The sequence below is a fragment of the Scardinius erythrophthalmus genome (assembly GCF_964197995.2).
Source record: "Scardinius erythrophthalmus genome assembly, chromosome: 14".
Classification (NCBI taxonomy): domain Eukaryota; kingdom Metazoa; phylum Chordata; class Actinopteri; order Cypriniformes; family Leuciscidae; genus Scardinius; species Scardinius erythrophthalmus.
In genome coordinates, this window is record NC_138234.1 from 41,919,748 (window position 1) to 41,941,970 (window position 22,223).

Sequence of the window (22,223 nt, forward strand, 5' to 3'; positions counted from 1 at the left end):
TGGTTAACTCGATTGCTAGATCAAGTAAGAGTATGTCAGCGGAGGAACTTAAGGAGGCTCTAAGTAAGATTACGCTGGAGTCAGTTAAAGTAATTGAAGCAAATGATGAGTTGGAAGCTGCCTACATTGAAGCGCGGGATGGAGAGGAACAGTCTATCGTAGCAGAAGAGCAAAGGGAAGACACCAAAAAGTCAACAGAAGAGTGTGAGCAGAAGCTGGAGGAGGTGGAGGGTATCCTGCATTAGGCTCTTTGGGAAAGGTTTGGCAGCCCAGAACTTTCTCTGGCGTTGGAAGTGGCAGAAGAGGAATGCAAGCGTCTTTCATCTGTCCAGCCTGATGTAAAGCTAGACGTGTATGATTTTATGCTTGAGCACCTGGAAGGGCGGGTTAAAGCTGCAAAGGAAGTTAGTCACCAGTGGAGCCGGTGGGCCCCTCCTGAGGAGCAGAAGGACATTCAGTGCCGGATGAGGGGGCTGGAGATTTGCGTGCCTAAATTGATATCAGGGAAGGCTGCCCTAATACAGGCAAAGATTGAACTAGAGGGGCAACCTGTCACAACCAACTGTCCCCAAGTAGCTAGCATCAAATTGAGGCCGACAGCACTCCCAAAATTTGATGGAAACAAACGCAACTTCCACCGTTGGAGAAAGGACTGGGAGGCACTCCAGAAGCAAGGAGAGCCGACTGGTTCAAAGGAGGTCAGTTAGTTTCAGCTACTAGACAGTCTTGAAGAGAAAGTAGCAGCAGATCTCTGCCTTTCAAACTATGGGACTGCAGAGGATATCTTTCAGATTCTGGGAAACCGCTTTGGAAATAAGACAAGAATAGCTCTGGAGATCATTGAGGAGCTACAGTCATTACCTCCAGTAAAAAGCCACCAACCCAGAAAGATTGTTGACCTAATACAGATGGTTGAGAAGGCTTTACATGACCTGAATGAGCTAGGAGAAACTGGTGCTCTAAAAAACCCCCTTGTTACGAAGTCACTGGAAAGTAAGTTGCCAGAAGTCTTGAAAAAAGAGTGGTTGGTTTACGCAGCAGAGAAAAGGGGTGAAGCTGAACCAAAAGATCAGTTTGACAAGCTACTCATATTTTTAAGAAGTCAGGAGGAGATTTATGAGCAACTGGAGCAGTTAAGGGATGATGAGCCTAATAGGAGAGAGCTAAGGACCCCGCAAAAACATGCTCGAACAAAAGCCACCAAGTCCATGGGTCCCCAAATGGGTTGCATCATCTGTGGAGAGAGTGGCCATAGAAGAAAGTTGTACTACTGTAAGAAGTTTAAAGCTTTGAATCCTGTAGAAAGAAAAGCTGCAGTAAGTAGGATTGGAGCCTGCGGAAGATGTCTTGAGGTCCACACAGAAAGCGAGGAGTGCAAGACCATCTACCTGTGTAAGAAGGAGGGTTGCAAGGACAAACAAGGCCCAGGTCATCACTACTACCTGTGCCCCAGGCCTGGAAATAATGGCATATCCCAGAGGAGGCCAAGGTCCAGTCCAGAAGGAGGAAGGAGCTGGAAGGGTACTGATGTCCAGGAAAATTTCCTGACTAAGCTATCCCCAGAATTGGCCCAGCAATGCAGAGAAGCCTTCTGCAATTCTGTATCAAGGACACTCAATTCAGCTGCAACTGGTGGGGGCTTGTTGGCAGAGAGTGGTCTTCAAGAGTTCCCCGTTATAATGATGATCCTTGAGGTAACTGCAAATGCCGGGCAGAAGATCGGGACCTTGATAGATCTGGCTTCGGACACTAATTATATTACTCATGATGCTGCGGATGGGTTAAAGCTGAGGAGTGAGGATGTGACTTTGATTGTTCATGGAGTTGGAGGGATGCAAGTTACAGTGAAAACGAAGAGATATCTTCTGAAGATCCGGGTAAATACCCCAAAAGGCACCTTGAAGTCCCGTCAACTTGTGTGCTATGGGCTTGATAGTATTGCAGAGGTTCATCGTCATGTGTCACCTAAGGAACTGCAGAAGTTCTTTCCTGATGTCCACCTCCAAGAGTTAGTTAGACCCTCACAAATCAAGCTTCTCATTAGCCACAAGGAAGGCCGACTTGTACCTCAGAAAATGCGTTCCGTTGGGGACCTTGTCCTGTGGGATGGTCCTCTGGGCAAGACGGTAGCAGGTTCGCATCCAGATCTTCTCGAAAAAGTTACTGTCACAGCTCATGCATCAAGGACGCATTTTGCACGCTCTATGCGAACGGCAGCTATGAGTTACAAAGAGCTCACTTGTAAGACACAAGCTCATATGCCCCAAGCCACTCGGGCTTCCACATCTGCCGTTTGTCAAGATTTTCTGGAATGGTGGAGGTGGGATAGCATCGGCGCTGCCTGTGAGCCTCGGTGCCGTGGTTGCCGTTGTAGGAAGTGCCAGCCTGGGGGAAAGGAGATGACTCTGTCGGAGGAGCGGGAACTGGAACAGGTGAAGAGTGGGCTGACTTATGTAGCTGGAGATCATCATTGTGAAGGGCCTCATTGGCACGCTAAGTACCCTTGGACAGAGGACCCAGTCTCTTTACAAAATAATAGAAGGGCCGTTGAGGCGACGTTTCTGAGAACTGAGAGACAACTAGCCAAGCAACCAGAATGGAAGGTGGCCTATGGAGCACAAGTCCATGAGATGGTCCAAAGGAAAGCTGCAATCAAGCTGTCAAAAGAAGTGTTGGAGACTTGGACCGGACCAGTGTGGTATATCAGCCATTTGATCGCTCCAAACCCCCACTCTGTAACTACCCCGGTCCGCCTTGTTTGGAACAGTAGCCAAAGGTTCAGGGGCCAGAGTTTAAATGATCTCCTCATCAAGGGTCCAGATGTCCTCAACAACATCCGTGCGGTTCTCCTGCGCTTCAGAGAGGGTGTCTTTGCTGCACTCGGTGACATCAAGAAGATGTATAATTCAGTCTGGCTTGAAAACCGGGAGGTGCACCTCCATCGATTTCTCTGGAGAGACTGTGAGAGTGAGGACATTGATGAATATGCAATCACAAGAGTCAATGTTGGTGATAAGCCAGCTGGTTGTATCGCTATGGTTGCTATGCGAGAGACTGCAAATCTGAGTAAGTTCAGCCACCTTAAAGAGGAGCGTAGAATATTGGAGGAAGACACATACGTGGATGATGTTCTCACCTCCCATAATGATCAGGGCCAACTTAAGCAATTGACATCCAACATTGAGCAAATCCTTGAGTCTGGAGGGTTTCATATGAAGCCGTGGGTCTACTCTGGCCAGAGTGGACTGAGTGAACCCAAGGACCAAGAAAAAGGTGGGCCTATGACTATGATCCTCCCAAATCAGCTTACTGAGAAAGATAATAAAGCACTTGGTCTTGGCTATACTCCTGAGGACGACAAGCTCCACTTAATGGTGGCTGTGAACTTTTCTAAGAAGAAACAGAAGATGAGACTGGGCAAAGATCTGCCAAGGGAGGAAGTAAGAGGGCAGGTACCCCACCCATTAACTCGCAGAGAGCTATTAAGTCAAGAATCTGGCTTATACGATCCTCTTGGTCTTGTGACTCCTGTGAAGCAGAGGGGGGCCATTCTTGTTAAGAGGGCATTTCAGGAAGCAAGAGCAAAGTACAGTTCAACTAAAAATACCTGGGACTTAGCTTTGTCTGAGGGACTTCGGCAAGATCCTATTTGCCTCTTGGAAGACTATGCTGAGCTGAGCAAGTTAAAGTTTACTAGGCCCCTGACACCTCCTGACCCAGGTGCTGAACCGTGTGCTGTCACGTTCTCCGACGGCAGTGAGTACTCTTTTGGAGCTGTATTATACCTGCGTTGGTGTACCAGACAAGACGTTATTATACGACTAGTTGAATCTAAGGCTAAGCTGACACCATTGGACCAGAAGGGAGATGCGGTCAAAGCAGAGGTCTGTGAAGCTGTTTATGCACCCCGGCTGAAAAAGTATTTCCAGAGGCATAGCCGAATTCGTGTGGAGAGGTGGTATCACCTGGTCGACAGTCAAACTGTTCTGGGGGCAGTCCAACGGGAGAGCTATGGGTATCAGACGTTCTTTGCCAACAGAATTGGTGAGATCCAAGGTAGCACAAATCCAGGACTGGTGGTGGATTCCCGGGCCACTTAATATTGCTGACATCATCTCAAGAGGAGCTTCTCCTAAAGAGTTAGATGAAGGCTCTGAGTGGCAGATGGGCCCCAAGTTTTGAAGCCTCCCTGAGAGCGAGTGGCCAGTAAAGTCATTCAGCGACATAAGACAACTTACAAAGGTAATTGCTCAGGTCTGGAGAGCGTCAAAAAAGCTTCTTCGGGTTAAGGCTGACGGAAGACCAAAGTGGGAGGCAGTCCAGTCTGGCATCATCACAGTGACCGAAAGAGAGGATGCCTTCCGAGATCTCTGCCTTGCAGCTCAAGAGGGAGTAACATTTCCCACTTCCACATTGAACCGGCTTGTTGTGTACAAAGATGAAGCAAGTGGACTTTTGGTGTGTGGAGGTAGAGTTCAATACTTCAAAAAAGATCATACAGCTGTGCTATTGGTGCCTTTTGATACCTGGCTTGGAACGTTGGTGGCGCGCAAGAGTCATCAGGAGGGGCATGAAGGGGTTGCTGGAACCTTATTGAGGATGCGGCGCGTGGTTTGGATTGTTCGAGGGAGAAGGCTCGCTCAGAAAGTTATCGACCAGTGCATCATCTGCAAGAAAGCAAGGGCTCAAGTCTGTGGGCAAGTGATGGGTGACCTACCTGTGGAAAGGTTAGGGCCTGCTGCACCGTTCCAATTTACTGCCATTGATCTGTTTGGACCATACTTGGTGAGAGACGACGTTAAGAGGAGGGTGTCCATGAAGGTCTGGGGTGTCGTCTTCTGTTGCATGGCAAGCAGAGCCATACATGTGGAGCTGGCCAATAGTCTGTCTACAGAAAGCTTCTTGATGGCCTACCAAAGATTCGTTGCTATCAGGGGGCATCCCCTCAAAGTGTGGTCTGATCCTGGGACCAACTTTATTGGTGCAAGGCCCGTATTGGATGAGCTGTATGCTTTCCTGCGACACCACGAGACTAGAAGCCTGGAAGAGTATACCGTAAGAAGTGGTACGTGCTGGGTTTGGAAGGTGCTTCCCGCCGATTCGCCACATCGAAATGGGGCTGCTGAAGCTGCAGTGCGGATCGTAAAGAGGGCTTTTCAAAGTCTGGAAAAGTCAGTTGGGCTTACCTTCAGTGAGTTCCTCACAGCGCTTCAATTGGCGGTGAATTTGGCTAATGAACGCCCGATCGACGCAAGAATTCAGAGTCGTGAGGACCGCATCCAGTATGTGACGCCAAATGCGCTTCTTCTTGGGTGTGCATCTCAAGGTGGAGACTTCAAAACCTTCAGTTTTACCAACTACCCCTACAAACGTCTTCAAGAAATTGAGGCCCAAGTTAACAGCTTCTGGAGAGCCTGGTGCCAGCTTGCCGGACCAAATCTTTTCATCAGGAGCAAATGGCATGTTACAGAGAGGAACATAGCTGTAGGGGACGTCGTTTGGCTTTGTGATCAGAACGCACTGCGGGGCCAGTTTAGGATTGGCAGAGTTGTCGCTGTTGCTCCGGACACTAAGGGTGTTGTAAGGGATGTTGATGTCCTGGTTACTCCGGGCCACTGTGTTCCAGTCCATTGTCCAAAGTCTGTGGCCCTAAATTTAGCATCTCGTGACAGGAAGGGGAGTTCCAATGGCACTATACTGCGAAGGGATATCCGGCGCCTTGTCGTTCTCCTTCCAGTCGAGGAGCAGACCCCTTGATTAGGATTGCCTGGAAGTTTAGCGACCTTTCCGTGGTTGTACGGAATGCTCGAGTGGGAGGTGTTGCGGCAAACGGCTCGCTGTCACGCCCCTCATTATACGGGACGATTGGCAGGTGAAGCTGGTTGTAATCAGCTTCGCACACCCTTAGTTTGAAAGTGTTTGTGCTGCTCATTTCATGGTGTATTGTGAGTAGCGTGGACACAGTGGAATCGTTGGGTCAAAGACTGTTTAAACTGCACAGGATTGTCTTGATTTCTGAGAGACTGCCGGTAAGAGGAGATATGTGTTGCACTAACGTTTGGTAGCTTCAATTAACTGTGCATGTTATGAACTTGGGGACTTATAGCAATTATTATGTTGGTGTCTGTGATTGGGTTAGTGTATAAATTGAGCTTAAACACATAACAGTGTTAATAGTCACTTTTAAGAAATGTATTTGTAAATAATAGTATGCTCAATTTGCTGCAGATAATGTTTGTCCAGAGATTCATTGTCTTAGAACATGTAGCCTAATCGATTCATTTATTAATGTTTATTATGGGATATAGCTAATGTCATTTTAGATGAATATGCAAATTTGGTGAGAAGCTGATTCTTTTAAAACATGGTGTAAAAATGGTGTAAGTAAAGTAGTATTGTGCAAATGATTACTAAAATTGAAACCACACTAATTATGTATTCTGTGGGTTTGTGTTGGTTTGATTCATGTGCATTGCTGTAAATATTTACACTGCTTTGTTGTGTTTGGTTTTAAAGGTTTTTCACCTACTGAAATTCTGCAATAAATTAAGAAAAGGATATTTAAGTCTCGTCCTTGTGAGTGGAATCCAGTATTTAACTCAGAGATCAGGACCCCCTTTTTCAAGTGTGGGACCGGTGCAGCTTAAAACACTTGACACTGTCTTTCATATGTGAACCTGAAACTGTCACAAATTTATTTCTGTTTTATTCAATTTAGACTTGGACCTTGAAAATGACAGTGACGTGACTGACATTGAGTTAATCCAGCTTAGTCTCCTGGCAGTCAAAAAACGTGAGTTGCCAACTTTTATTATGTTATTGTGCGTCTTAAGCCTAATCATAAATATTCCCTTTGTAGAATTTTAATTATAGCCCTTCAAAATGAGGGCTTTCAGAGGAAGAAGTTTTTTGCCATGGAATTGCAATGATTTGATTGCCTAATCATTGCACATGTAAATTGTTAAATACTGTTCTGTATTAAAAGCTCAGCATAAGTGTTGGATTAACTTACTTTTTTAACAAATGTCTACACATTTGTTAATGTCCTAATTTGTCATATGTCCTTGTTTGTGCTAAAGATCAAGTTTTGTGTCCAACACACTTGGATGAGACGTGCCCGACCCCTGACTTTGTCTACCCTACGTTAAGTTGTAAGTTTTTGACCTTTTTTGCTTAATACTATGACAAAGAATCATACTTTCAAAAAGGACTTTTATATATATCAAACTCCAAAATGTATATAAATATCAAACTCCAAAATGTATATAAATTGTTTTGGAGTATTTTGTTTACACAGGTGATAGCGGACTTCATGACAGTATCAAGATAGCTTTTTGTTATTTTTTTGGTGCATCCATGAGTGCATTCCCACACTTTACAAACACATTGCTTGCCTCTAAAGTGCATACACTTTTGCCTTTATTATTATGTTATTCTCATTTAGAGGTAGAAATGTATTCCATGAGTCAGGTGTTTTGCCTGAATGTCAACATAATATCCCAAAACTTTGATTTAAAAAGTGATTTATGTTAATATTTTACACTACTATAAAATGTACTATTTAAATTTATTTTATTTTTTTGCATGTTTTTATGTTTATTGTACTTAATGAAATTACATGCAAGGTGCAATTTGTCTCGCAGGGTTACATAACAAACAGCTATATTTCAGAGAGAGAATTAATGAATTGTTCTCTAGGCCATCTGGGAGAACCGAAAAAGGCATAGTATTGTTTTCTTGTTTAATGTCATCCACCTAAAGAGGACTTTTTTTTGGTAATCGAACAGTTATGGTGTTGTTCATTCATTAATGTGTCCTTTCTTACCTTAATGTCTATATAGTATTGTCTCCAGTCCCAAATTCTGGCTTGACAACCCAGTCCCAGAGGACGCCCCAGTACCAGAAGACGCCCCAGTACCAGAGGACGCCCCAGTACCAGAGGACAGCAAGCTGTGGCTAATTGTAGTTCAGATTTAAATATCACAGTGTAAATTGTACACTGATTTAAGAGTGTGGCCTTAAAAAAATGACATCCTCTAACCACAATGAAAGATTAACAGTTTTTTAACTTCTGTGACATTTTTAAAACATGTTTTAATGTTTATTGTACTTAATGAAATGACAAGCAAGGTGCAATTTGTCTCGCAGGGTCACATAACGAAAGGGTCACATTCTCTCGGCCATCTGGGAGAACTGAAAGAGGCATAGTATTGTTTTCTTGTTTAATGTCATTCACATAAATATGGAATAAAATCACTTTCAAAAATAATCGTATGAGATCTTCGAGGACTACACAACAGAAGTCGCCGGGGGACGAGCTAAATATCGAGTGGTGATGGCCGATCTTTACAACCTCGCTCTTCGACCAGCGCTTCTCTTCCCGGCCCGTTTACAGATTACTCTGGAAAGCAGAGCGAAGAAGAGATTCTCATCTCCTGAGGAGGCTGCCGCCTTCGTGGCCAAATATCAACATGTCCCGATGCTATTTTACTATTTTACCCACGGCTAATGTGGACCATGCTAACCTAGCTGGCTCCCTTACAGGAGGAGCTGTTTTCGTATTGGTAAGTCTTAAGATTAAGACGGGAACCTGCTGAGCCTTAGCGCCCATCACTGTTACAAGGACGATATACTAAGTGAGTTATTGGGCCCTATCTTGCACCCAGCGCAATTGACTTTGTACACCGACGCATGTATCATTCCTATTTTGCACCTGCGCACAGCGGACTTTTCCCTCCACAGACACACGTCGGTTAACTAAGAAATACACTTGCGCTCGCGGGGGCGGTTCAGCGCAAAGAGGAGGCGTGTTCCGGCGCAAACGTTCCCTCATGCTATTTTGCAAGTTTAGAAAACAATTCCACCACTAACCGAAAAAAAAATAGTTTAAAGTCAGTGGCGCGTTGCGCATGTTATTCATATGCTATTTTAAGGGCGCATGCTTGGCCATAATCAATGTAGCGTGTGCACAACGCGCATACACTTTGATTCTCTCATCTACACAGAAGCAGCAATTTTCATTTTTGCAAATCATACATTATTACGATAGATAGATAGATAGATAGATAGATAGATAGATAGATAGATAGATAGATAGATAGATTATTATAAAAGCATACATCTAGCTTACACATTTACCCAAATTATCATACGCCTGTTTAACCGAAGTTAATTTGGGTGTGTTTCTCCATCCCCAATGTCACTTCTCTGCGTTTTACGGCCCTGACGAGAACGTCGTCTCCTCGGCTGTGAACCGCTCCTGGCAAATCCGCCATTATAATAGGAATCCGCTATAGAACAAGCGCGCCTGCTCTTAAAAGGAATGTGAGATGACGCTCTGATTGGTTTATTTCACGTTACACCCAAACCACACCTATGAATAATGAAGCTACTTCAGACCAACCCATTTTAGATTTGCGTCGGGCGCAAGAGTCATTTATCCCGCCGGTATAATAGCAACAGCGCCCAAGACCCGCCCACAAAGTTACTTGCGTTTTGCGCTTGATACTTGCGTTTCAGATCGTTAAAATAGGGCCCATTGTGTTTATTTCAAAGAGATTTAAAGACTGGTTGGACTCTGGAGGGCCTAAGATTGATGTTTACCATTTAACTGCTATGCTGGACTAACGTTAGCCCTGTATCTAATTCAGCGGGTTCAGAAGCTGGTGTTGTGGATTACACTACACTTAATTCTAATTAAAAGAAGTTTTTTAAAGAAAATAATAGCTTGTATTATTTTATTTCATATTTAGGGCTTCCGGTTTGGACGGCGACATGTGAAGACGTGTTTGACTGGTCTCCATACTGAACTGTATTTAACTAGTTAAAAACAAATGCATTCTCGACCAGCTCATTGTGATTTCATATAGTAAAAAAAAGAAGAGACCCTACAGAATAAAGTTTGAGTAAATCGTCTAATTCAGAGGTTTACTGAAAATGCCCGGTACTCGCAGCAAACCAGATAAGATGGCGGAAAACGCGACGATGGAAGTAGGCCTAGTGGAAAACAGAATGGAAACTAACCAAGAGATTATACTCAATGAGATACGAATGCTTAAAACGGAGCTGCTTTTGAAAATAGACGAAAAGGCTGAGGTCCAGGCCACGGAGATAAAGACGCAATGTGAGCAACTGAGAGAGGAGTTTGGGACTGTGATGGGCCAAGCAGCCGCGAGAATGGCCACAATTGAGACGCGGGTGCTCTCGCTGGAAGAAGCGGAAAACTTTCACTATTTTCAGGAGAAGGAATTATTGATTAAGAAAGCCATGCAGAGAAGGGAGATTGTCACACCGGACGGAGACAAAATACACCTCCAGCCCGACTATACCCAAAAGGTCGTGAAACAGCGATCAGCCTTCAATGAGGTGCGTGGACTACTCAGACGCTGTGAGGGTGTGCGCTACGGTTTGTTCTATCCTGCCGAGCTGAGAATCACCGCGAAAGATGGGGTGAGACGGAGTTTTAAAGATCCAAAACAGGCTATGGACTTTGTGAGAGACACTTTGAAACCCTGATACAAACGATGTGACCTTTAATATCTTGCTAATTAATGCATGGTGAGTTAAACTTTTACCATTCGAACTTTGTTTGATTGCTAATTGTTGATTATGGCACTTAATATCTGAAGATAAAGTCGGTTGACAGTAATAGCCTACACTTAAGAGATACGTTATTTATATCTCTAGTATTCAACATCTTCCTGTAAATAAGAGGAATGCAGTTTGTGGCAATATTATTTTATCATAACAGTTCAGATTGGAGTTTAAGTCAGTGGGACGAGTGACGTTAAGAGGATATGGTAACTGGTAGTATTAGCAGCCTTCTTTTAGAGGCCAGCTCAAGTTGTTGTTGTTGTTTTGTTTTTGTTTCCTTTCCGTTTTTTTTTTTTTTTTTTTCTCCCCTTTCCAAGGGAGCATATACTATGCAGCAAATAGCAATCTCGTATGGAAAAGAGAGGCAGTACAGTAGTTTTAAGTTGGAATTGTCGGGGTCTTAATCATCCAATAAAACGAAGCAAGGTTTTCTCTCACATCTCCAAACAGAAAGCGTCTATTGTATATTTACAAGAAACACATTTGATTCCTAAGGATGTCAATAAGTTGAAAAGAGGGGGCTTTCAAAACATTTTTCATTCAAAGTTTACTGGGAAAAGTCGAGGTACTGCCATATTAATTCATAGAGATGTATCATTTGAGGAATCAAAGGTGATAGCTGATAAAGAGGGCCGTTATGTTATCGTTCAAGGAAAACTGTTTAACCAGCAAGTGCTGCTGGTAAACATATATGCACCTAATTGGGACAATGTTAATTTTTTTAAAGACCTCTTTACATGTCTTCCAGATCTTGACAGTCACCAGCTTATTTTAGAAGGTGATTTAAATTGTACACTCCACCCAATGCTGGACCGATCTAAAGCATCATCTGGGCCACTTAGTAAATCAGCTAGATGTGTCAATGAGTTTATGCAAACTTATGGTATGGTCGACGCATGGAAATATAAGAATCCAACATCAAGGCAATATTCTTTTTTTTCTGCAGCACATCAGATTTATTCAAGGATTGATTTCATCTTTATAGACAAGAGAATGGTACCACTACTTAGATCATGTGAATACACAGGTATAGTAATTTCCGACCATAGCCCTGTATTGATGACTCTCTACTTTCCTAATAACATTCCACCCCAGAGTATGTGGAGATTCAACTCCAGATTATTGACAGATGAGAAGTTTGTTGATTTCTTATCCAATCAGATAGATTACTTCTTTGAAACAAACTGCACACCAGAGGGTTGTTCCATAAAAGACGCTTAGAAAAGCGGGGATTAAACTCCAAAACCGGACTTGATTGAGCCTAACAAATAAGTTGGGGCTAAAGTGGTTCCATAAAAGGTAATTGAAGTTCACGCAATCTCACTAATTTGATCCAGGTTTATCAAGTCTAGATAATTGCGTGTGTACGCGTTTCTGGAGCAGCCCTAGAGGTCGATCGTGGATCAAATCGATCCACCATCAAACAGCCTATATGTTGTGCTGTTTTATGCGTTTGTGACATGTTTTTTTCCCTCAGTGCAAAACTTAAATTTTACAGTTATATTCTCCATCTGTAAATGTTAGAAAGTCGTGCAAATGTATCCATTTTACTGCTAATCTTCATATTGAACGAGCGCTGCTGCGCGCATGCGCGCCAAAAAGGAGCGCAATAATTCTGACTAAAATATACATTTTGCTTGAAAAATTAATATGCAATATTTTATAACACCAGAAATATCTTCTAATTATAATAATTTATCTTTAGGATGTTGGATAAGTTGCAGTGAACTTCTAGCTCATTACACTTATGACTCATGATATATTTTATACTTCTAATAAAAAAAATATTTAACAGAAGTAGCCTAATTCAGGGAAGATTTTTTTTAAGAAACAAAATATATAAAGATACAAAATATAGTTCTGGGTATAGGACCTATGCTACTTAATAAAGATGACATATATAATTATTTAGAATGCTGAGAATTACAGCTTTTAATGCAATATTTTTTTGGAGAAAGCAAGAATCCCCAGTTTTAAATGAGTGGTTTGATTTAGTTTCTAAAGTACACTATGGAGAGGATTACATGAAATTAAGAGCAAATGTATACATTTTGAAAAGGTATGTGCAACTCTAAAAATCAAAGAATATTCCATAAAATAAAGGAATATATATTAGCCTACATTAACTACATTTTTATATAACCCTCCCTTTTATTTCTAGTTATTTGTTATTTTATTTATTTACTTATTTAATAGTGAATATTTTATATTTAAATAATATTACTTGAATAACTATTAGGAATTATGTGTCATTATAAGAGTCTGATATAAAAATGTGAATGTTAAATTTTTATAAATATTTATTTATTGTTTTTTGTCTTTTTCCCCTTAAATCATATGTATGTGTTGGTGGGTATTACCACAAAAGAAAATAAGTAGAAGGAAAAATAAGGAATATTTATTGGGGGAAAATATGATGTCTTTAAAGGAACTGTCCATTTGTATAATTGTGTTAAATGTGTTTGAATTGAAAGACATAATAAAGTACATTTATATATATATATATATATATATATATATATATATATATATATATATATATATATATATATATATATATATATATATATATATATATATATATATGCTAAAATATTTGTTAGTTGGACATTAGATGTCCCTTATTTAGAATTTTAAACCTACAAGTGTATTTTTATGATAGCAATAACTATAAAGGGACTATTGTAATGGGGTAAATCAAATGTAGGCTAATATACTGTCAATTACTAAGCTCAGATTCATCTTACCAGTTAAAATTTATACTGTGCTTTTGTAATTATTTATTTTTAATTTTGTGATTTTAACTTCTGCTTTAAAAAGCTTTTTTTTTTTAGATTGTGTTCTAATGTTCTTCTAATAATCATAAACGTACTACAGCTGCCAAACAAAACCAGAGAGAGAAATGTATTCATAAATCTTTAAAACGATCTAATTAAATCTTGGGCACAAAACATTCAGCCAGTAAAAAAAATAAAACCTGTTATATATATATATATATATATATATATATATATATATATATATATATATATATATATATATATATATATATATATATATATATATATATATATATATATATATATATATATATATATATATATATATATATATTGTAACAACAATGACTTATGTTAGGGAATTAATTAGCTCAAATTAGCATTAATGTGACTATGCATATGTTGCTTACATGAATTAAAGAATTACCAAATAGGGAATTGGTCAAAACCTCGGCTTATATCAGAGGTTACACAATCGCTTGTAGTACTCACTGATATAGACGGGTAGAATATGTTCAATTTGGGGAAATTTTAGATACAAGTTGAAAAATGTTCATTTATTGTACGAACTGTATGTCCAGCACACAAAATGTACAATATCTGAACGGAAATCTCACGTCTTTAACACTGATAGACAATTTATTCTCTGTGGCCACAAGAAAATAAAGATCTTAGTGTTTTAGACCATTTGAGATTTCTTTCAATAGTAAAATTTATCGTAGAGCGTTAAGAGGTAAAGATCTGCACTACTCAGGGACTCAGTATTGAAACAAACAGGCAAACTTAATTCAAATGATTTAACAAAGTTTATTCAAACGAGCTACTGGTTACATGTACTAATTTTCAATCACACAGGAGTAAATATGCATAAACAAAACAAAATACGATCGCAAATAGGGAATACAACAAAATAAACGTAAGATAAAAAGGTTAGAGTAGGGGAAGGAAGAAGGGAGAATATAAGAGAGAGAGAGAGAATTTTAAGAAAGGGTTTTGTGTGTGTACACTGAGAGCGTGGTAAGGAGAGGTGTGTGTGTGTGTGTATGTGTGTGTGTAGGAGCACGCCTTTAGCAGCACGTGGCCGTGTGTTTATGTCTAGGAGACGCGTGAAGAGGTGGGCGTGTATGTGTGTGTGTAGGTGCAGATGTGTGCGTCGAAGAGTGTGTAAGTGTGAGTAAAGAGAAATGAGAGATAGGTAGAGACAGTTCAGTCAGTCACCACAAGACCCCAATAGGCACAGCAATATTAGACACTTTAAACAGCACTTCAGGTTGGAAATTAAGGTCTACGTTACGTCTGAGTTGTAGATCGGCCCTCTTTGTGTGGTCTCGTCTGTGTTGGACGGAAGCGGAGTCACGTGATCACAGCGTCCAGTTGCTATAGCGACTTGAAGCGAGCGGAACTCAGCAAAATGATCTTTAGCTTTAAGTTGGTATCTTGGGTTGGTTGAAGGAGACTATCAACTGAAGTAAAAGTAGTTTTAAGAAAATAAAACTTGGAAGAAAAATGAAAATAAACGCGAACGAAGCTTCCAAGGATGGAAGAAGGCGTGTCGTCTCTCTCTCTCTGGCGATGTGCGTTGAGATCAGAGAAGCGCGGCATTTTGAAGGGGTTAAGCCCAGCCTCTTTAGGTGCATGACCCAATCGCCTGGAAGGGCGATTGTGACTACCTCCTGACGTTTTGTGGAGGCTCACGCCCCTTCCTAATAGTTAAGGAGAAGCTAAATTTGTTCCTATCGTTAATAACACTGGATTTAATAAAATAATGCGTCTTCGGAGATTTTGGGTTAAAGATTCCACACCGTTGGGATTTATGGAACACAATGATACCACGAATGGTATCTCTATGACATAGTCACCCGCGGATACCTGATTTTTCGCGATTATAGTCACATCAAATGGATTACAAATCAATAAAACTATATAGGCATAATATTTGGGACAAAGGGATCATGCATACATCAAGAGAATACATTTTAAACATTTCACAAGATGATTTTGATTCACACGTGGTAGGATCTGTGTGTGTTTCCTTGTGTGTGTGCGCTGGAAGAGTCACTGAAGGTTCATCCTGCTGCGTTGAACTTTTGTCCCCGAGCACGGGGTGAGAGAGTCTAGGTGTGTGCGTGTTACTCGGTCTGATTAGATTAGCGGTCGAACAGAGTCTGGTTGTTTTCTTACGTGTTGCCTGAGGGTCTACATGTAAATGAATGTCTGACAGAGAGTCCCTAGGGTCCTCTTGAGATTGCTTTTATTGGTCAGGGGGGATTGCTCTTGGTGATCAGCGGATGTTCGCGGAGCCATAAACTAGAAGTCAGCAGTAAGGGATCTCTGTTTTCAGATAGATAGTTAATGATTTAGGTCATTCGTAGGCGCCGTTGGGTCTGGGGTCCAGGAAGGAAGGATCTTAAGACAATAGAGGTGTTTGTGGATTAGGACACCAATGATTTAATTAGGTCTCAGAGCAAAAGGGGATTTGAAGACAGGCTAATTTCAGTAAATTAACATATAGAGAGATAGAGCTGGTGATCTGACCATCTGATGTGCGTTACAATATATATATATATATATATATATATATATATATATATATATATATATATATATATATATATATATATATATATATATTTATATTTATATATATATTTAATTATTTAATTAATTAATTAATTAATTAATTAATTAATTAATTAATTAAATAAATAATTATTTAATTATTTAATTATTTAATTATTTATTTTATTATTATTATTATTATATTTCTTTTCTTTTTTTTATCTATCTATATATCAATATCTATAAATGCAGTACACACACACACACACACACACACATATATATATTTTATTTATCTATCTATCTATCTATATATATATATATATATATATATATATGTATATATGTATATATGTATATATATATATATAATATATATATATATATATATATATATATATATACATATATATATATATATATATAATGTATATATATATATATAAAATGTATCATTGTAGCCTTATTTAAGTTGATTTTCTGTATACTGTGTATTTATTTTTGGACTAATAGTGGTTATTAAAGTCCAATAATGGTATGAGAGAGTGTCAGTGGTAATATCATTGTGTTCTTGTCGGTCAGTGTTAGAGGATCTGTGTAACAGTTGAGGCTTAGCCTGACAGTAGCCTGCCCTGGACCAGGCTAGTTTCCCAGCATAAGTTGCCAGGGTAACTGAGTTTGAACTATTTTAAGTTTGCTTTATGAAACAGAATCCACCGACAATAAGTCTGACTAACCAAAATAAGCCTGGCTTGTATTCTAATCTTGTTTTATGGAACAACCCTCTGGTATGACTCACTGCATCCTCTAGGAGACAATGAAGGCCTTCTTAAGAGGCCAAATAATTTCATACAGTGTAGGTATGAGGAAAAACAGAATGGAGAGGATCAATCAGATTATCTCAAGGATAAATGATATAGATCAGGAACATTCTAGAACCCCCACTGCTACTCTATATAAGGAGAGAAGATTATTACAGTTAGAATTAGATAACCTGATTACAGAGGCAGAGGAGGCGTTGTATTTGAGATCTAAACAGCAAGACTTTGAATATGGTGAAAGGGCTAGCAAGTTGCTTTCACACCACCTGAGACAGACATCTGAAGCCAACTATATAGCTGAAATTCAGACAGCAAATGGAGTAACCACACACCAGCTGAATATTAATAAGCAGTTTAAATTTTTTTATGAGGAATTATATACATCAGAGCCATGTGACAAGGCGGACATGGCAAGTTTTTTTGCCAAATTAGAAATACCTACCATCAGTGAACAAAATAAAGCCAATCTTGAACAATCCATATCAACAGGGGAGATTGAACAAGCTATTAAACAAATGAAAAGTGGAAAAGCACCTGGCCCCGATGGGTTTATAATCGAATTTTATAAGAAGTTTTCAGGGAAATTATCCCCTATTTTGAAAGAAGTGTTTAAGGAAATAATTGAGCAAAAATTTTTACCACCAACAATGTCTCAGGCTATCATTACAGTTGTATACAAAAAAGGTAAAGATCACCTAAAATGCGACTCATATCGCCCTATAAGTTTGCTTCCAAATGATTATAAGATATTAGCTAAGGTCTTAGCAGTGAGGTTGAATCCTGTCATGCAGTCTATTATTCATCAAGACCAGACAGGGTTCATACCTGGACGACAGCTCTCAAGTAATCTACGAAGACAATATACTTTACTCACAAGGCAGCCCACGGCTACCAGAGGTTCTGTTGTCGTTAGACGCACAAAGCCTTTGATCGCATAGAATACATGTATTTATTTACAGCTATGAAACATTTTGGTTTTGGATCTAGTTTTTGCACTTGGATCAGTATACTTTATGCACATCCATCTGCTTGTATAAGAACCAATAGGGTAATATCAGATTATTTCTGTTTGCACAGGGGTACAAGGCAGGGCTGCCCCCTGTCACCACTCTTATTTAACATAGCGATGGAACCCCTAGCAATAGCTTTACGGAAGGAGGCAGATTTGCTAGGTATAAATAAAGGTGGGAGCACCCACAAGATTTCGTTGTATGCAGATGACCTCATAATATATATATCCAACCCAGATATGTCCATACCTAAAGCGATAGAACTTATAAATAGTTTTGGGGGAATATCTGGATATAAGATAAATTTTAACAAAAGTATATTATTCCCAATTAATAATGAGGCAAAGCAGTTAGACCTCAAGAAATTCCCATTCAAAACAACTTGTGATTCCTTTAAGTATTTGGGAATTTCAGTGACAAATACATACAAAGAGCTATTTAAATGTAATTTTACTGTATTGATGGAAAAAACTAAAAAAGATTTAAACCGATGGTCCTTACTACCTATTTCAATGGCAGGCAGAATAAACACAATTAAGATGTCTGTTCTGCCAAGGTTTCTATTTTTATTTCAAAATGTCCCATTGTTTATCCCCAAATCTTTCTTTAAGGAGTTAGACAAACTTTTATCTTCCTTCATATGGAATAAAAACATTCCAAGAATCAGGAAAACATTTTTAGAAACACAGAAAGATGAAGGGGGACTGGCATTGCCCAACTTTTTGTATTATTATTGGTCATGTAATATTGATAAAGTTATTTATTGGGCAGAACATCCGAATCAGGAGAACAAACCTGTTTGGGTGGAGATGGAACAGGCATCTTGTGGTCCAGTCTCTCTATTCTCAATGCTCTGTGCCCCACTAACACTCAACAGGAAGTATTAAACAAGCAACCCAATGGTGACTAGCTCTCTAAAAATATGGGCTCAGTTTAGGTCACACTTTAAGCAAAAACAAGCACTTTCCTTGTTACCCATTACCTCCAATGCATTGTTTCCACCATCCTTAATTGATCATGCTTTTCAGGCATGGTTTAGAAAGGGACTCAGGTGTGTAAGGGATTTTTTTCAAGGCGGTAGTTTTATCTCATTCGAACATATGATTAAAGCATTTGATATTCCTAAATCCAATTTCTATAGATATCTGCAGGTGCGAAGTCTAGTGAAAAAATATTTCAATACACTTTCGGCCCCTCCTCCGCATTGTTGGATTGAGGAGCTCTTTGACTTGAGTATATCTGAGCGAGGTCTGATATCAACAGTGTACAGTCTGATTCAAAGAGCGGCCTCTCCATCCTTAGATTCTCTGAAGAAACAGTGGGAAGAGGATTTGGGAAGTGTAGTCGCAGAAACAGTCTGGCAATCAGCCATTAGGAGAATTCATTCGACATCTATCTGTGTCAGACATGGACTACTGCAATTTAAGATAATACATAGGCTACACTTTTCTAGAAGTAAACTGGCAAGAATATTCCCAGAAATAGACCCAACATGTTCTAGATGTCACAGATACGAGGCCACTTTGGGACATATGTTTTAGACATGCCCCGTTCTAGGACCATTCTGGTCTGCTGTGTTTGAGACGCTTTCATATGTGTGGAAAGGAGATAAACCCAGACCCCGTAATAGCAATATTTGGTGTGGCTTTGGAGAACCTCTCACTACCTCCAGGTCAATCGGATGCATTGGCTTTCTCTTCTTTGTTGGCTCGACGGCTTATACTTCTGAAATGGAAGTCAAATAAACCACCAACGCATGCTAAGTGGATAGAAAGTTTTATGGCATATTTAAAGTAAGAGAAACTAAGACATTCCATGCAAGGCTCTGTCAACAGATTTTTTAAAGTCTGGAGGCCTTTCCTTTCATATTTTGAAGATAGATTCAATCCAAACACTAATTGTAAGCCCCCCCCCCTTAATCCCCCTCCCCCTTTAGGCTACCCCCTTTTTTTTATTATTATTGTGTTGATGTTGTATTAACATTTTAATTTGATGTGACTGTTGTTTAAATGTTTGGAAAAGTCAATAAAAAAGATTTGTCTACTATTTTATTTCATATTAAAATTAGAAGGTTTTCTAGCTAATATAGGGCTATAAACGATTATTATGATGGAAGGGGTACTAAATCTGCAGTTCACTCGATGTTTAATCCTAAGTGATTAATACCCTGTATTTTACTTTTACTCTACAGTTACCTTTACAATTTTTTTTTATGACTTTGTTACTTCTGAATCACTTTTTGGTACTCAGTGGGTTCAGAAGCTGGTGTTGTGTATTATACTCCATTCAATTCTAATTCGAAGTTAATTAATAGCTTGTATTATTTTATTTAATATTTTAGTTAGAAGATTGTCAAGCTAATATATGGTTATAAACGATTATTATGATGGAAGGGGTACTAAATATGCAGTTCACTCGATTTTATAATTGAATCGATTTTTAGTGATTAATACCCTGTATTTTATTTTTACTCTTCATTTACCTTTACCATTTTATTTTATATATAATTATATATATATATATATAATAATTATATATATATAATTATTATTCTTTCTTTTTTTTCTTTTTTTTATTTATTCATTCATTTATTTATTTATTATCACTTTGTTACTTCTGAATCCCTTTTTGGTATTCAGACTAACTTGATATCTACTCTAAAATGTGTTTAAGGTTCACGTTCATTACTTTAGGGGTCCCAACTGGCTCTTTAAAGCTGCAGGAGCTGGGACAAATAAAGGAAAAGAGGAAAGACGACACAGAAAGGGAAGTATGACTACTTGGGTTTAGTTTTGATGAATGGAACAGGGGAGATGGGATGGGGAAGGATGTATTTACTTGACTTTGTTTATTTTGAGTTCTGTGCTATGTATGTATTCATTTTACATTGGGCTGTTTCTGTACAGAAGATCCCACTCGTTGTTCGCTGCTTACTCCTTGAGACTGACCTGACAATTTTGACCATGGGACGCTGAACCATGGCTAGTGTGACCAAAGGGGGTGCTGCTGGCGGGCTGTGAGGATTGGCTCACTAAACACTGGTGGGCTAAATGCTGCAATCAAACGCACAAAAGTTATGACACATTTCAAAAACCTAAATGCGGACATAGGGCCCTATTTTAACGATCTGAAACGCAAGTGTCAAAGCGCAAAGCGCAAGTAACTTTGTGGGCGGGTCTTGGCGCTGTTGCTATTTTCCCGGCGGGATAAATGACTCTTGCGCCAGGCGCAAATCTAAAATGGGTTGGTCTGAAGCAGCTTCATTATTCATAGGTGTGGTTTGGGCGTAACGTGAAATAAACCAATCAGAGCGTCATCACATTCCCTTTAAGAGCAGACGCGTTTGTTCTAAAGCGGATTCCTATCATAACGGCGGATTTGCCAGGCGCGCGCCAGGAGCGGTTCACAGCCAAGGAGAGCAACGCTCTCGTCAGGGATGTTGGGGATGGAGAAACACACCCAAATTAACTTCGGTTAAAAAGGCGTATGATAATTTGGGTAAATGTGTAAGCTAGATGTATGCTTTTATAATAAATTGTATATCTATCTATCTATCTATCTATCTATCTATCTATCTATCGTAATAATGTATGATTTGCAAAAATGAAAACTGCTGCTTCTGTGTAGATGAGAGAATCAAAGTGTATGCGCGTTGTGCACACGCTACATTGATTATGGCCAAGCATACGCCCTTAAAATAGCATATGAATAACATGCACAACGCGCCACTGACTTTAAACTATTTTTTCCTGGTTAGTGGCGCAATTGTTTTCTAAACCTGCAAAATAGCATGAAGTAACGTTTGCGCCGGAACACACCTCCTTTTTTGCGCTGAACCGCCCAATGAGCGCAAGTTCATTCCCTAGTTTACCGACGTGCTTCTGTGGAGGGAAAAACACGCTTTGCGCGGGTGCAAAATAGGAATGATACATGCGTCGGTGTACAAAGTCAATTGCGCTGGGTGCAAGATAGGGCCCATAATGTTTCTTCAGGAGACGCATTTATGCAACTCTGACCATAGAAAATTAAATAGACCTTGGATTGACCAAACTTTTCACTCACAATTCAATGTAAAAACAAGGGGCATGGCTATATTAATCTGGAAAAATGTCCGTTTCACCTCACATAAAGTAATGACAGATTCAAACGGTCGCTATGTTATTGTTACCAGTACGTTATATGAAAAGCAGGTAATCCTGGTATTCGTCTATGCTCCCAATTGGGACGACCATAACTTTGTGAGTTTATTGTTTGCTACCATTCCAAACTTAGATTCTCACCTTCTGATAATGGGTGGAGACATGAACTGTGTGATTGATGCAACATTGGACAGGTCTAGTCTGCGATCAACCACAACCATGAAAATGTCCCAGGCTTTTTCCACGTTTATGAGGCAATATGGATTGGTGGACCCATGGCGATTTTCACATCCTTCCGTAAGACAATACTCTTTTTTTTTT